This window comes from Cynocephalus volans, chromosome 3, assembly GCF_027409185.1.
Source record: "Cynocephalus volans isolate mCynVol1 chromosome 3, mCynVol1.pri, whole genome shotgun sequence".
NCBI classification, from domain to species: domain Eukaryota; kingdom Metazoa; phylum Chordata; class Mammalia; order Dermoptera; family Cynocephalidae; genus Cynocephalus; species Cynocephalus volans.
Window position 1 is genome coordinate 75,276,182 of NC_084462.1, and position 15,937 is coordinate 75,292,118.

At 35.1% G+C, this 15,937-nt stretch overlaps 1 protein-coding gene and 1 pseudogene across 2 annotated transcripts in view; one reads left to right on the plus strand and one right to left on the minus strand.

Moving 5' to 3' along the window:
- CSNK1G1 (casein kinase 1 gamma 1) overlaps positions 1-15,937 on the plus strand; it is a 176,916-nt gene that overhangs the window by 23,276 nt on the left and 137,703 nt on the right. The window lies entirely within an intron of this gene.
- On the minus strand, positions 10,825-11,462 carry LOC134372587 (threonylcarbamoyl-AMP synthase-like; annotated as a pseudogene).

Below are 15,937 nucleotides of genomic sequence, written 5' to 3' on the forward strand. Positions count from 1 at the left end.
TGGGTAATCTGCCAAATTTCTAGAAATGGAAGTATAGCTCCATTTTTTTCCTTCAACATTTTTTAATATGGTAAATCCCAAATCTTGCTGTTAACCAGTTTCATCATTTTTTCATATTGTTAACTTCACCCAATATGATAATTTTTAAAAATTGAAGATATAATTTCAACTTAGTTTTAACTTATCAAATGAAGAATGTCCGATATTGTTTCATTCAGATAATAAAAGATAAAAATAAAAATTCTAAGATCCAGAAAATGGGCATGCAACCTAGATGATGAGCGAATGAAATAAGGACTTATATGGTTAAAGTAGGAGCTAAATATTTACTATAGAAATATTTGAGAATGATTAAACACAAATTGTATTTCATGAAGAATATCCACTTTTTCTTTTTCTTTGTTTTTATATAGTTAACCATTTTTTAAAAATATCTTGAACTGCACACGATTACTTCATATGCAAGGCTGTGCTGTATCCTCCCTGAAATTTAACTTTCTGTTGTTCAGACAGTACTGACAGCATAAACCTCTTTATGCACTCAGCTGTGATTAAACTAAGGTTACATCCTTGTTATTAAAATACCACCTCCCAGTTACTGAACATACTTTAAATCTTTCTAAGTTACCACACTTACCAGGACTGATTCCAGAGCCATTGGGATTTATCTGTGTGTGGACCAGGTTAGGACAATTAATTCTTTTTCTTTTGTTAAAAATTTTAAGTTATAATTCTTTTTTCAAACATTTTATGACTTCTACTGGTGTATTCACACCAATTTATGGTTGAGAAAGTTGAGATAAGAAATGTTGACTTGGGTCACTGGCTTTTCTGTAAATAGAATTCAGAATTTTTAACCTTTATTTCAAGTTCTTACACTCAGTCTCTCTATATGGAACATTCTTCCCTATTTACCTTTGTATTTCTTATACTGGTTTTCTTTTGGTACTAAAATATATTAAGGTATTGAGTTGGTTTTCAGAATCATCAAGTATTTTTATTTGAGAGGAGCAAAACATTGACTCCACTTAATACTAAAATTATATTGATTCCCCATATTATTATTAAATCCCGTGTCCAGGATGACTAGTTACACACGTGGGAGTATTTAATTTTGTCTTTGACTAGAGTGACCAGAGTTAAGAGTTTAGACCTCTTTTATTTTTTTGTCCTCTTTTGTGACCGCGCTCAGCCAGTGAGTGCACCGGCCATCCCTATATAGGATCCGAACCCGTGGTGGGAGCGCCGTTGCGCTCCCAGCGCCGCACTCTCCCGAGTGAGCCACGGGGTCGGCCCTTTAGACCTCTTTTTGACTTGAGAATCATCTCTGGTATGCACAATAAGAAATAAAATATATTGTGCACAAAATTTTGTCTTTAAAATAATAAAGTGGAACTTAAGTTAATTTTTCAAAAACTACAGCATATATAAATAACTATAGTATGTATGATTGTTTTATAACATTCTGAATCCAGTGTAATTTAATTGCAATATCACAATAACGTATAAAAGATAAAGTAGTATTAACTGAAATCCTGTGTACTTAAAACCAATAACTGCCACCACAAAAACAAGTAGCTTTCATTGAACTCTTGGCCTAATATTTCCTTGCAAATGCAAATGTTTTAATTTAAACATTAGTTTTAGTAAGACTTTCTATTTTTGTAAGGTGCTTACAGAGGTAAAACATATTCATTATAAAAAGTTCCAATGTTAAAAGAAAAGTTCCAGTGGTTTACACATTTATTACAACGTATAAGTACTTGTGATTTTACGTTCATTGAGGAATTTAAGTTTGTGTATTCCTTTAAATTTGATTTCTTTATATATGTTAACATATATACTTTTTATTATTCTCTTGTTATAAAATATATTATGTACTATTTGTTTCCTTGTTTAAAAACAGTTTTTTCTTAGCAATACCTCAGTATTTTGTCAGTGTTTTGAGGATATAGACAAGGTGTTTGGTTTGATTTCTTTTTCAAATGTGATCTTTGTAAAAATTTAAATAATATAAAAAGTTACAAAGAACAAAAGTGTAATACCTCCTAGAGAGCAATTATTATTAGCAGTTAAATTTTCTTTTCAGTTCTATGATTATATTATATATCAATGTTTTTAATAAAATTTGGATTATAGAGTTTAGTATCCTTATTTTTACTTAACATTGAGAACATTATTCTATATCCTTAGTTATTTAACGGCTGTATCACACATAAATTATTTAACTATACTTCTAGTGTTGGTTTTCATGTTATTTTCAGATTTTTGCTGTTATAAATTCCAGAGATAAGCATCATCATTTTATGTTAATTTTTTATTATTCCTTAGGAAATTTATTTCTTTAGGTTTTTTTTTTTTTTTTTTTTTTTTTCCGTGACCGGCGCTCAGCCAGGGAGTGCACCGCTCATCCTTATATAGGATCTGAACCCGCGGCGGGGAGCGTTGCCGCGCTGCTAGCGCAGCACGCTACCGAGTGCGCCACGGGCTCAGCCCATTTCTTTAGGTTTTAATAGATGAACATTTTATTTATTTCTTATAGTTTAATAAATGAACATTTTGCCAGGTAGTCTTCCAGAGAGGTGCAGTTCTTTCAGCAAGTCATGAGAGTGTATTTCTCTGGACTTTGGCAACATTGGATGTCATGATTTTCTTTCATATTTGCCAATTTTATGTATGAAAAATGTTTTTGTTACATCTTTAATGTATACTTCATGTGTATAATACATCACAGTGTTGTATAGCCTTGAATATCATAAACATTTGGTAACTAACTGGAAAGTAAAAAAATAAAATTAAATAAAGTTTATGTAAAAACAAATTAATACAGTTTGAGCCACATCAATATTGTATTAATTTACAAAATATCAGATGGCATGGAACATTGCAAAGTAAGATGGGGTGGAGCCTGCTGACTCCACCTTGAGGTTTGATGTGATGCGAATATTATTTGGTCTGGAAGGTTGTCAGGTTACAGCTATGTTGTCATCTCCACCCATGGCTGTAAAACATCTATTGTAAAGATGATTTGCTAAAGAAATTATTGGTGGAATCAGAATCATAGGGGCAATGGCTAACCTAATAAAGAGCAGTTGCTCTAGAGACATTTATATTTGACATGTTAATTATAGACTCTACTTATTTGTATTAGAAACATATCCAAAGGACCCCTAATTAAAAATTACTGTTTTATTATCTTGGCCTGTATTTGAACACATAAAGCAACATTTTTTTCCCTTTTTAATATTTTTAAATGATTACAATTTATAAGTTAAATTTATACATTACATTATTTGGGCTTATCTTCAAACTAGGCTGCCGTCTTTTATGAATTAAGGAGCGGTGGTCATTTTTGATATACAAATCACATATCTTTATTGACAGATGCTGGATTTGTTCTGTTTAACCTAATTATGAAATGAAGTGACCCATCTTTATCCAACCATATTTTTGCACACGTATGAACTCTTGTAGTTTTATTTCGCTAGAAACTTCTTATGTATACACAGCTGAGAACTAGAGTGTAGGCTAGAAAGTCCCTATTCTAAAATTCTGAGCTCTAAAACTCATGCAGTTCTCTCAAGGGAGTACTTCTGAAGCTTCCAGAAGCATAGTCACTTGGATTTTTACTAACAGGTTTGGTTATAATTCATACTGGATTTGTAGTGAATTAGATAGCAAAACAGGGATAGAAGGTGTGCTAGAACTGAGCACACCCACAACAAAAAAGTGACTTTTGATACAAAGGAAAGAAAAAATATAGTCTTAAAACTTAGTATCCTGGGGTTTTAGTATAATAGCATTTGACCTTGCACACTTCATGAGGGCTTGAGGACATCATTTTTTATAGGACAATACAGTCGTTCTTCATCATCCAAAAAAGTTAAATTCACATGTCATGTGTTTAGCTAGGTAAGAGTACGTGTGTGAGGAAAAGGTTCTAAAATTCTTCTCTCCTCCTTCCCAATATTTTTATCTCATTTCTTTTTCTTATTTTATTGAATTGGCTTGGACCATTGGTTAAATTATTTCTATAGTGGCTTCCGATTAAGTGTATAGTTTAGTACATCTTAAATTTAGTTTTAGGGTTTAAAAGAATAAACTTCAATTTTCTAGCAGATTTATCTATTCAAGACATAATTTCCTAATGATTAGACTAATGATAATACCAATCTTTCAATGAACGTTTTGAAGACTCCTCATTTATATGCATATATATATTAAAAGTTAGATGAATTTGGTTAGATGAATTGTGGTTGGTATAGGCATGAGTAGATTAGAAGGTGAGACAAGATAAAATTATTGAAAAGAGTAGAAAGATTAGGTATGTAACACTGATGTTGGGGAAAAGAAAACAAGATTAGTCTTAAGATCAATATGCTGATACTTTTATTCTTGGAATATTCATTAAAAGGAATCTTTGCATTTTCTATTTTAATTTTGTCCCATTTTCCATAGGTATTTTATATCACATATTGTCCTTTAGTCTTTAAGAATGGAGAATTTATGTAGCTGATGATTTAAATGATTCACAATTGTCATCAAGTGGTATAAAAGAAAAAGGGGCAAGTAAAAACCAGTTATCTTTAGAGTAACAGCATTTTTCCTGTCCTTGAAATAAAAAGCATTGATTTAGACATGGACTTTTTGCAGCCAAATATACAAAATTATGTTTCACTACCATGTCTTGATTATTGAATTTGGCCCAGCCTCATGGGAATACTGTGGGTGTGTTAGGTTTTTCCTTCAGTATGTTTGACTTCTGAGCAAGCTACTAGAGAAGGGTTGGTTTTAATTAATTCTTCACAAAGGAGTGCTAAAATATGATTTGGGGTGGGTTTTTTTTTTTTCCTTCCGTTTCTTTTTTCTTTACTTATTTGTGGTGAACCAATTAATTATTTCTTTCCTCATTGTGTCTTTCTTTGCTTTAAAGAAACACCCTTTTTACTCAGTGCCTTTACTATTTCAAAGTGAAACTGATAACGCATGTCTCTTATTTTCGAGTGATGGTATTGAATACAGTATTAACAGCACTTTTCCCACTTTGAGGCCATGGGAGGCTATTTCCTTCTTTACTTCTCTCAAACAGTTTTGATTTTTCACTGGATTTTCAGTTGAAGGGCTATTTCCCAGTCAGAGACTTTTCATCTAATGATTCTGGAGATCTGTATTAGCAGCTAAAAACAGACAATTTTTTGTTTTGTTTTTTATTCCTTTGGATTGTTTGCCGGTTTACCTTTATTTACTAGTATTGTACATAGATCTAGAAGACTTAATGGGTTCTTGTGGATTCGGTATGGAGTCACAGAAAAGAAAGGAGAGGGCCAAGCCCGCGGCGCACTCGGGAGAGTGCGGCGCTGGGAGCGCAGCGACGCTCCCGCCACGGGTTCCGATCCTATATAGGAATGGCCAGTGCACTCACTGGCTGAGTGCCAGTCATGAAAAAGACAAAAAAAAAAAAAAGAAAAGAAAAGAAAGGAGAAATATCTTTGTCTGTTTGCAATAGTAAGAAATAAAGGTAAGCTGGCAAACAAGCCAAAGTAAAACAGATTCAAGTTCTTTTCAGAATTCTGTTAGTTTGGTGTGGAGGCACAAGAACAGGAGAAACTCGTTGGCCCTCTGTGTGGATATAAGGAGAGGTCCCTTGACAGGTTATGGGTGTTTTTTGTCTAACTAGTTGTACTTACCATTTACCTCCTCCTTCCCACATGCTGCTTTGAAGCTTACAGGAAGATCAGGGATGAAGGGAAAGAACACTCTTTGTGGTTAGCCCCACATCTCTGATCAGATTTGGTTTTTTGTGTGTGGTAGTCATTCTTTATTTTACCAATAAAGAAATTGAGGTGTAGTCAGAGATTGCTATTTCTCTAGATTGTCTGCCCATTGCTTTACAGTTTGTTTTTGTTTTTCTTTCCTTTTTTTATGTTTATCCAGTACAGGGATTGACTCCTGGACCTTGGTGTTACCATGCTTTACCATTTGTATGCTTCTGTAAGTCAGTATTTTCCCCCCACTCTTGAGCTTGTGAAACCATTCTAACTTCCTTTTTTATGTCGGAGGTGCATTGGCATAAATAGTAGTCATTTTTTTGTTAGTGATTTCAGCCTCATTCCCTTCATTGGCAGATTACAATATTAGGCCTTTATTAATTTTGATCATAAAATATACTCGTGGCTGATTTCTGGCAGCCACAAAGAGTGGGGAGTCTTTCTATAGCTTTGAAATAAAAACTGCAGCATGATAGACTTTACAGTGACTGTTTCTTAAGTTTAGCTGCCCATAGAAATTTACCAACATCCTGAAACAATTACATGAGAGAATGGCTGGTAGGGTAGAGTTAAGTAGCATATTAGTATGAATAATTTTTCAGCCAAGGGTGGAAAAGGGAAGCTAGCCAGTTTAAAACAGTGGTAGTTTTCATTTTATTGCATAAGTAATGTAATGAAAATAACTAAAAATTAAAGGAAAATGAGAATTTCATCACCTAACATGTAAAACATTTAAAGTTTTTATTATTTCACTTTTGTTGAAAATAGGTATACCTAACTTTTATTATTTGGTAATAATATCATAAATACATTTTATAGTCTGTAAAAGCCATGTCTTAGGGATCTTGGAAATGGGTGGCAAAGACTACCAAATTCCTTATAGTTATTTGGTAAAGAAAACCCCTTAGAAAGGAACTTCGGGGGGAAGGAAGAAAAGAATAAGGAATTGAGATGTACAGGTAGGGTATGTATAATTTCTGAACCACTGGCATAACATAAGCTTACATTTATTATTAGTTAAGAATAGGTACAATTTACCTATTTCCAGTAATAAGGGAAACTGTCCTTAGAAAAAAGTCTTCCTACTATTAAATACCTAAATTTGTTGCAGTAGCAACAGAAAACTAATACAACATCTCTCAGAATTCCACAAATAGATTAATGAGAGAAAGGTAATAGACATTGATTAATTTTAAACTTTAAGTTATATGTACACTTAAAAATTTCTAGAGTAGCCCTTGAAAAAATAAAAGTTGTAGTAGGAAGCAAATGAATTGCGAGAGGGAGACCTCAAATTATGTGGAAAAAGAGAGAGAAAAAACAAAAGGGTAGGACAAAGATATGATAGGAATAATATCGTAGAAATAAGTCCAAATATGTTAGTGGTCATAATGAATATAAATGGATTAAATGCTCTAATTAAAAGACAAAAATTGTCAGGCTGTGTAAAAACGTGGTTTTTAGGAAATTAAAATATTAGGACAGAGGCAAGCTGAAAGTAAAAGGATGGAAAATGATATACCTGGCAAAATATTAAGGAAAAGAAATCAGTGTAATTATATTAATATAATAAAATAGAATGCAGGGTAAGGGAGCATTACTAGAAATAGTATCAGTGTTTTAGATGGGAGTTGCTTCTTGCTGCTCAGTAGAGATGGAAGTAACAATGGCTTAAAGATTGACATTTATTTTTCTCCCACATAAAAGAGTCTAGAGATTGATTGGCAGTGTAGGGGCTGAGTATTCATTTTTGTCATCAAGGTCCCAGTATATTTCTCTGTTTCTGTACCACTGTCTTTAGCATGTGGCTAGCCTTATGGTCCAACATGGTTGCTTGGAGCACCAACTCTCACAGATTGCTTGTAGGAGTAAATTATGGGAGTGGGTGGGTGGAGCACGTGCAAGTTATCAGGCCATCTCTTAAAATGGGGAAATTCCACCTTGCAACTTCATTGGCCCTTTGCTGCAAGGCAGTTAGGAAATGTATTTTAGGGTAACACATTGCTGCCCATAGTAAAATTGGACTTTCCTTACTGAGGAAAGAGGGGAGGTTTGAAATTGGGGAGGCCACCAACAGACTCTGCCACATCATATAATAATAAAAAGTTCAGTTTAGGAGGAAGGTATTAGAATTCTAAAGTTATTTGTACCAAATAACATAGGTTCAGCATACATAAACCAAAAGCAATAGCTACAAGGAGAAATTTGTAAGTTTACCATTATAATAGGAGTTTTAAACATTAAAACAATAAGCTTGAGCTACTGGGTGAATATAGAACATTGTACTCAAGTTTCGAAGAATCAGTATAGGTATCATACAGTTGCTACTATATGCATGTACAGTACTTTGTGGGATCCAAAATTTCTGATATTACAAGAGATAATTAATTATTCAACAATCTTTTAAAAATGCCCCTGAAAATCTCAATAAATTTCAAAGAATTTGTGTCATAACAGACCACCTTCTCTGATGACAATGCAAGCTAAGTTAGGACTCAGTTTTCAAAAAGGTGACTTTTAAAAATGTTTGGAAATTTAAAAACACACCTCTAAATAACACTTGAGTTTGCAAAAGATATCATGATGGAGGTTTAATAACACTTAAAACTGAATGATAATGAAAATATAACATCTAAATTTGTGGATCCAACTTAGTGGTTCTTGGGCATAGCACATAGTCAAGTTTCATAAATATTCTGAGAGCTTGAAAAGAATGTTTGTTCAGTTGTTGAGGGTGGTGGCAAGTAAGAGAGGAAAAGAGTTTTACAAATTGGGAACTGTCCTGGCTCCTCCTGGTTTAATATTTACATACAAAGCGCTGTGCAGTTTGACCTCTGACATTTGTCACTGGGCACTACTGCTCCTCCTTCCTCCTTTGCTTTAATCTTCTATATATATTATATATTATAATCATAATTATAATCATAATTATAGTTCCATGATCAGACTAGACCAGTGGTTCTAAAACTTTAGTGTGTATCAGAATCATCTGGAGAGTTTGTTAAAACCGATTGCTGTACTTGTTTTTGGTTTCTGTTGATCTGGGGTGGGGCCCCCAAATATCCATTTTTAAAAAGTTACGAGGTGATGTTCATACTGCTGACCTAGGGACCATGCTTTGAGAACCACTGTACTGAAGACCACATTCTCTTGACTCCATCTCTTTGTAACTGCTAATTCTTTTCTTGCAACCCCTTTTTCTCTCTTTTCTTATATTTAACTTTTTTTCAGAACACCCCCCTCCCCCCCAGTTTAAATTGCCCCTCTTTTTGGAAGTACTTTTAACTACCAAGTTGTTAGGTGTCCTTTGTCTGTGCTTACTTAAATCCCAAATACTTGCACATCTGCAAGAGCCCTAATAATACTAGGTACCACTTTACACCCATTAGGATGATGACTGTTAAAGAATACACACGTGCACAGAAAATAACAAGTGTTGCTAAAGATGGGGAGAAGTTGGAACTCTTGTGTATTGCTGTTGGGAACATGAAATGGTATAGATGCTGTAGAAAACAGTTTGGCAGTTTCTCAAAAGGTTAAACATAGAACTACCATATAACCCAGCAATTTCATTCCTAGGTATATGCAAAAGAATTGAAAACAGGGTCTCAAACAGATATTTGTACATGTTCATAGTAGCCTTGTTCACAATAGCCAAAAAGTAGAAGCAACTCAAGTGTACATAGACAGATGAATGGATAAATAAAATGTGGTATATACATTCAATGGAGTATTACTCAGCTTTAGAAAGGAAGGAGATTCCTACACTTACTACAACATGGATGGACCTTGAAAATGTTATGGTTAGTGAAATAAGTCAGACACAGAAGGACAAATAATTGTATGATTCCACTTAAAAGAAGTACCTAGAATAGGCAAATTCATAAAGACAGAAAGTAGATAGAGGTTACCAGAGGCTAAGGGGACTCAGAAAGGGGACGTTATTGTTTAATGGGTACAGAAGTGATGCTGGAGGTGATGAAAAGATTTGGGGTATAATCATAGTGATGGTTACACAATATTGTGGATGTGTCAAAAATGTTAGTATATGATTGGAAAAACTTAACAGGAAGTCTTCTTTGGTGATGCAGTTTCACTTTTTATATATGTTTCTGTGAGCTCTTTTTAAAAAACAACCAGAATGTACTTGTATAATCAGTGAACAAATATTAAAAAGATATATATAAATATTTATTTTTAAAAATGTATATAAGAAAATTTTGTTCAGAAGTTCTATAAGTTCTAAGGATTATTTGTACTATAAATCTTCTCACTAGTTAAAATTTTTGTATTATTTGATTAGATGATTTTTCCATAGGACTGTGACTAACCTGTGAGTAAAAGTAAACTTCCTCTTTAATAAAAGTTAGGTTTCCTTTCTTTCTTTCTCTTTCTTTCTTTCCTTCCTTCCTTCCTTCTTTCTTTTCTTTTCTTTCTTGTAGTAGAGATTTATTTTCCAATATTCTTTAATCTGGATCTACCCATCCCCCACAGCCCCTGCCACCAACTGAGCAGACTTTCTCACCATTAGACCAGAATGACCACTCTCCCCTCCAGGCAATTACAGCATACTGCACCACTAGCCTCACTGGTTCAGAAGAAAGTGTTTAGCCTGTGGCTGTGCTATCTTATATACTAACCTCATTCCAGCTCCAGGAGCCAAAACTCATGCCTTTAATTACCTGAGACTTTTTAATAGCACTAGCACTGGCACTTCTGGCTGATTTGGACCTTAAATGCCGTCAGAGAGGAAGCTCTCACTAGATTCTAAATCTGTTGTTTACTTTTCAACAGAGAGAGAGAAAAAAAAAGTTAGAGTAGGATTCCCTAGGGAAGTTCTTAACCTCTCTATTCAGCTTTGGCTGATACATGAAACTATGGATATAAATATAACCTTCCCCCCTAGGTGTGAAGCTAAGTCAGCAGCCTCTGGAGCCTTGTCTACAGTGTTCAGAAAGACATATTACCTAAAGGGTCAAACTAGTGATGTAGCTCCAGCCACCTCTGCAAATGAGGCCTTGCCAACCACCAGCAAACAGACACATAGTGTCCAGCATCAGTCCATGGGTCTTCCCTCCTTCAGAGTTTCAGCACAGGATCCATGTGAGGGGATCAACCTGTACTTCTGTTGGAGGATGGCTATAATACTTTACAGGGCACAGCCTGGACAAATGATGCCAAACTTTTCAAGCACAGATAAGTCAACCACAGTTCAGCTGAGGTGATAACTCAGGGCTTTGTCCATCCCCAGTTGGTCTTCCATCAATAACCAGGGACAATCAAGGCCAGAGGTCTTGGAACTCGTTGACATTGAAAGAACTGGCCTGGTAGCTGAGGTTGGCACTGGTGAGAGGAAGAGGTCCCTGCAAACATCTGAGCCAAGTCCTGCATGAAGGCAATCTGGATGCCTGCAAGAGGAGTAAACTGGTTCAGGTCCTTGTTGAGCTCCTCCGAGTGTTCCAAGGTCACTGGTCTTGGCAATAGGTCTTTCAGGAGCTCCTCTGGCACTCTTACATGGCAGGACCTGTAGACATCAGCTGCACCGCCCAGGCATAAGGCCAGTGGCTTAGCCTTGCTGTGGACCTTGAGGCACTACACAGCTCCCAGTGCCGCCGAGCAGCTTGCTGAGCAGGCCAGGCCATATAGCGTTTCGGTGGGGACTTCCACCATGGCGCAAGTGTGCAGATCGGACATGGTGGTGCACTCGGGGCTTGTGGCCTGCACAGCTGTCCTCCCCAGGAGCCCCCAGGGTGGGCCTCAGCAGGTGGAGGACACTGACTGGCCCCTCGCTCAAACCCATGCTGGCAGCCACTGCAGCCCTCAGCCCCCTGCCAAAAGTTAGGTTTTCTTTGATTACGGGTATATTCTAGTTTGTTGTATTTACGTCAGTTATTTTTAATCTTCTACATTTTCATCTTAAAATTTTATTTATTTATTTATTTATTTTTAAAAGATGACCGGTGAGGCGATCTTAACCCTTGGCTTAGTGTGGTCCGCACCACGCTCTCCCAAGTGAGCTAACCGGCCATCCCTATATAGGGATCCGAACCTGTGGCCTTGGTGATCAGCACCACACTCTCCCAAGTGAGCCATGGGCTGGCCCTAAAATTTATTTTAAAAATGTATCAATTAGGCATAAATGTGACAAAACTTAAGTGACGAAGATAAGTATTGAGTGCAGGTAGCATTTATGCTGACTTCAGTAGACTGCTAGGGCTTAAATAACAAAGAAGGGAAGAAAGAAAGGAAGAGTGTTGAGTATGGATTATGGATTTTGTGTATATCGTAGCTTTGTTTTATTTCATTTATTTATCTTTTCTTATTTTATCATTATACAATGTAAACATTTTCTGTGGCCCTTTACCAATTTCTCCATAGTACCCCACCCCCACCCCCACTGGTGTCCTCGTTTCCCTTGCCTTATTTTGAGAGTTCAAGGAATTATTGTGATTGTTGTAGCCGTCTTTTGCTTTTTTTTTTTTTTTTTTAGCTCCCACTTATGAGTGAGGACATGTGGTATTTCTCTTTCTGTACCTGGCTTATTTCACTTGTGGCTTTGTTTTACAATTGTAATTAGAATAAGGAGTGAAATGAGGGGAATAGGATCTAGTTAATTGAGGGTACTTGTCAAGTAAATTTCAGTTAATTGAAAACAGTCAATTCAATCAAACATTTGTTTTCTATACTCTGGGCATAGTGCTTCACTACAGGTATGAAGGTTGTGTGAGTCCATTTCTGTTGCGTATAACAAAATACACAGAACTGGATATTTTATAAAGAAAATGAAGTTTATTGCTTATAGTTCCTGAGGCTGGCAAGTCCAAAGTCCAGGGAACACATCTGGTGAAGGCCTTCATGGTGGCAACAGTGACGGCAGAGTATCACATTAAGAAAATGGTGGAGCAGAGAGAGACAGACTCTCCTCTTCTGTTAAAGCTCTCAGAACCATGCTCTTCTCACCATTTTTAATATATTCACTATGGCATGGTTGTACAATCTAATCACCTTTTCAAGGCCCCACCTTTCAATTACCATAATAGGATTTCCCACCTTCTTAATAGTCACAGTGGGGGCCAAGTTTCTAATATATAAAACTTGGGGGACACAATTCAACCTTCAGCAAGTTTTGTGGGGACATAATTCAATCCACTACAAGGGTCTTCAAAAAGTTCCTGGAAAAACAGAGCTAAAAGATAATATGAATCTTTCCATCAGTTCTTTGAAGATCCCTTGTGTATAACTAAGAAAGCAGTCACTGGTCCCATAGGGTTCCACAGTCTAGTATGGTAGACAGGTAAAAAAAAAAAAAAAATAGCCACAATCAATTAGTATGGAGATAGATGGATGTATGAACTAAGGTTAATATTATTCATTCTTACAACATAAATTTATTGAGCAACTACTATGTGTTAGGCCCAGCATTGGGGTTACAATGATAAACAGGAAAGATTTGTTCTTACATTGAAAGAGCTTACAAGCATGTTGTAAGTAAATGTTATTTTCTCCCTATCCGTATGTTTTTGAAGTGAAATAAGTAGGATAAGACAGGAAACAGTAGGAATAAGTTGACTCTTAACATCGGAAGAAGTCGATACTGGCCAGCCACCAAAAACAAAACAAAATAAAACCCAAAAACATTGGAGGAACTCAAATCAGGATGCAGTTTGACAATCTAATATTCTCTTGATCAACAGAAAACGTTGAAATTTGAATTGTTCCCATCAGTACTGTAAAGACTCTTTATTACTAAGCTTGTGATAGGGTTGGGTTTTTTTGTTTATTTTGTTTTTTAAGATAGTAAGTGAAAAGTTGCTTATTAAAGCTTAAAAATTCAAATCCTCAGTTACAAAGTAAATATTTATGGAAAAAACATACTGGTTCTTTGGGAAGTAGATAGTGATGATGCAGTTAATGGCAGTTAAGCAATAATTATTTGGGACAGTCATCAAAGCAGCATATTGGTATCTGTAGCCAGTTGTACTTACTGTGCCTCTGTTACTAAATTGTAGTTATCAAAGCCCTTATTTTAAAACTTTAAAAAATAGCAATTGAAAGAAAAACAAGGATTCAAGACCTTTGTGACTGTTTTTGTCTTTTTTTCTGTAATTTGTTTCATCTTTTTTTTTTGGCAGCTGGTGAGTACAGGGATTGAATCCTGGACCTTGGTGTTGTCAGTACGATGCTCTAACCAACTGAACTAACTGGCCAGCTCCTTGTGGCTCTGTGTGCCAGTGAGAAGTGTTTGGGGGTCCTCAATACTGCCTTCACTTTGATTGTTTTATTATTTATTTTCCTTGAGTAGGGAAGAAAAGCCATCTACTCAGAGAAAACTATGTTGTTGTTATTGTTGTTTTAGCATAACTTGGCTTGAAAAAAATTTTAATGAAGTAGTAAAAGAAAACCCTTTACCAGGTATTGAAATATGTTTTTCCCATTAGCCTGTGTTGGGCTACCTTTCTCACACCAGGATGTGTTCGGAAATGACTGGTAGAAGTATTTGAAACAAAATTTTACAAGCAGTACTTGTAAAATAAGCTAATAATCTGTATCTTTTTATTAACTCTCTAGAAGTATCATTAGTATACCAAAAATAGAAATAATATTATGGTCTCTAGGCTTACCCTAAGTTAGAGAAAGCCAGGTAATGATAGGAGTATGCTTTTCAGTGAAGGTAAGTTTAACTACTGTCATCTGTTAAAGTCGTTAAAAATTTCAACGGTTCAAGCTTTGCTGGTTTCATTGCCTTAGTTTTAAATTAAAAATATTTCTTTCGAGCTTTCTGGATAAGATGCTATTAGAAAATAGTACTCCCTTCTTTTACTCCTGAAATGTGCATGTAGGATTTCTTTATTCCCTTCTTCGCAAGAAATTTTAGCTCATGTTTAAAGCTGAGTGTATAATCTCTGAAGATGAATTTCCTAGCCGTATAACATCCATTATACTAAAATTTTAAAGGCCTGTAAATTGGGTAAACCAGAACAACTGGTTTTAATGTATATATGTTAATATATTTATAAGTTGATAATTTTTATGTACCTTAAAAAAAATTAAACAGAAAAGTAAAATCCTTAATATGACCTTATTAACAATATCTTCTTTTTCTAGTCCATGTCTTAAACTAAAAACCAAGATCCAGAGGTGAAATGTGATATAATATGATGAAACATGACATGATGTGTGTAGGAGCTTTGGGATCAGGGCATATCTGAGTTTGAGTTTTCTCTCTGCCGTTTCTTATCTGTACAGTGTTAGGCAAATTACTTAACCTCTCTAAAAACTATTTCTCTCGTGTAAAGTAAGAATGAAAATACCTCTCCTATAGGATATTTGTTAAATAAGATAACCCAAATGAAGTGTCTGGTATAGTGCCTGGTATGCAGTAGACATGCAAGATGCTTGCTTTTATGTAAGAATTCAGAGATATGAATTAAACCCTAAAGTTATAGTAGTTAAAGGCAGTTATAATTATGGAGCTTTTGAAACCTTTATTTAAAGTTGTTGTAAATCTAGTTCTCTCTAATTTTGATTAATTTATCATAAAAATGATTAGATAATTTCTAATGACTCTGGGGCTCTAGAGTTTTTCTTGGTATGAGGTAAGCCATTATGATATAGAATAATGTGGTCCTAACAGTCGTCAGGATACATGGATTGTTTTTTAGACTTGAGCTCTGCACCTACACTTTCTCTAATTGAAAGAATTCAGAGTTTTCCTTACTGAAAATCATGAAAGATGAAGCTTAAAGCTGACTGTATACTTTTGTAGAATTCAAATAGAAGCCTCTGTACTGCTTCTGAATGAGATAATGTAACTGTAGCCATATCCCAGCAAAGGTAAAATATCATTGAACCACTAGAATTCGTGTTGTTTTATTATTCTTAAAATAAATACTTTTATTTTATTACTACTTAGTTGTAGAGGATGATTACAGAACAAACAGTGTCCGCTGTTTTAAGTATCGAAAAAATTGAAAGGACCAAAAGAGTCCTGTATTAAATCCCGTATAATTAATCAAGTTCTCAGGATTCACGTGTCTTTATGTCTTCAAAAGTTACCCTACCTAACACATATCACAGAGCATCAGACTGTATGGTAATAAATTTTACATGTTAATTCAGCAGCACCCTATTAAAAACTTGAAAGTATTTATCCATGAAAATATACTCAT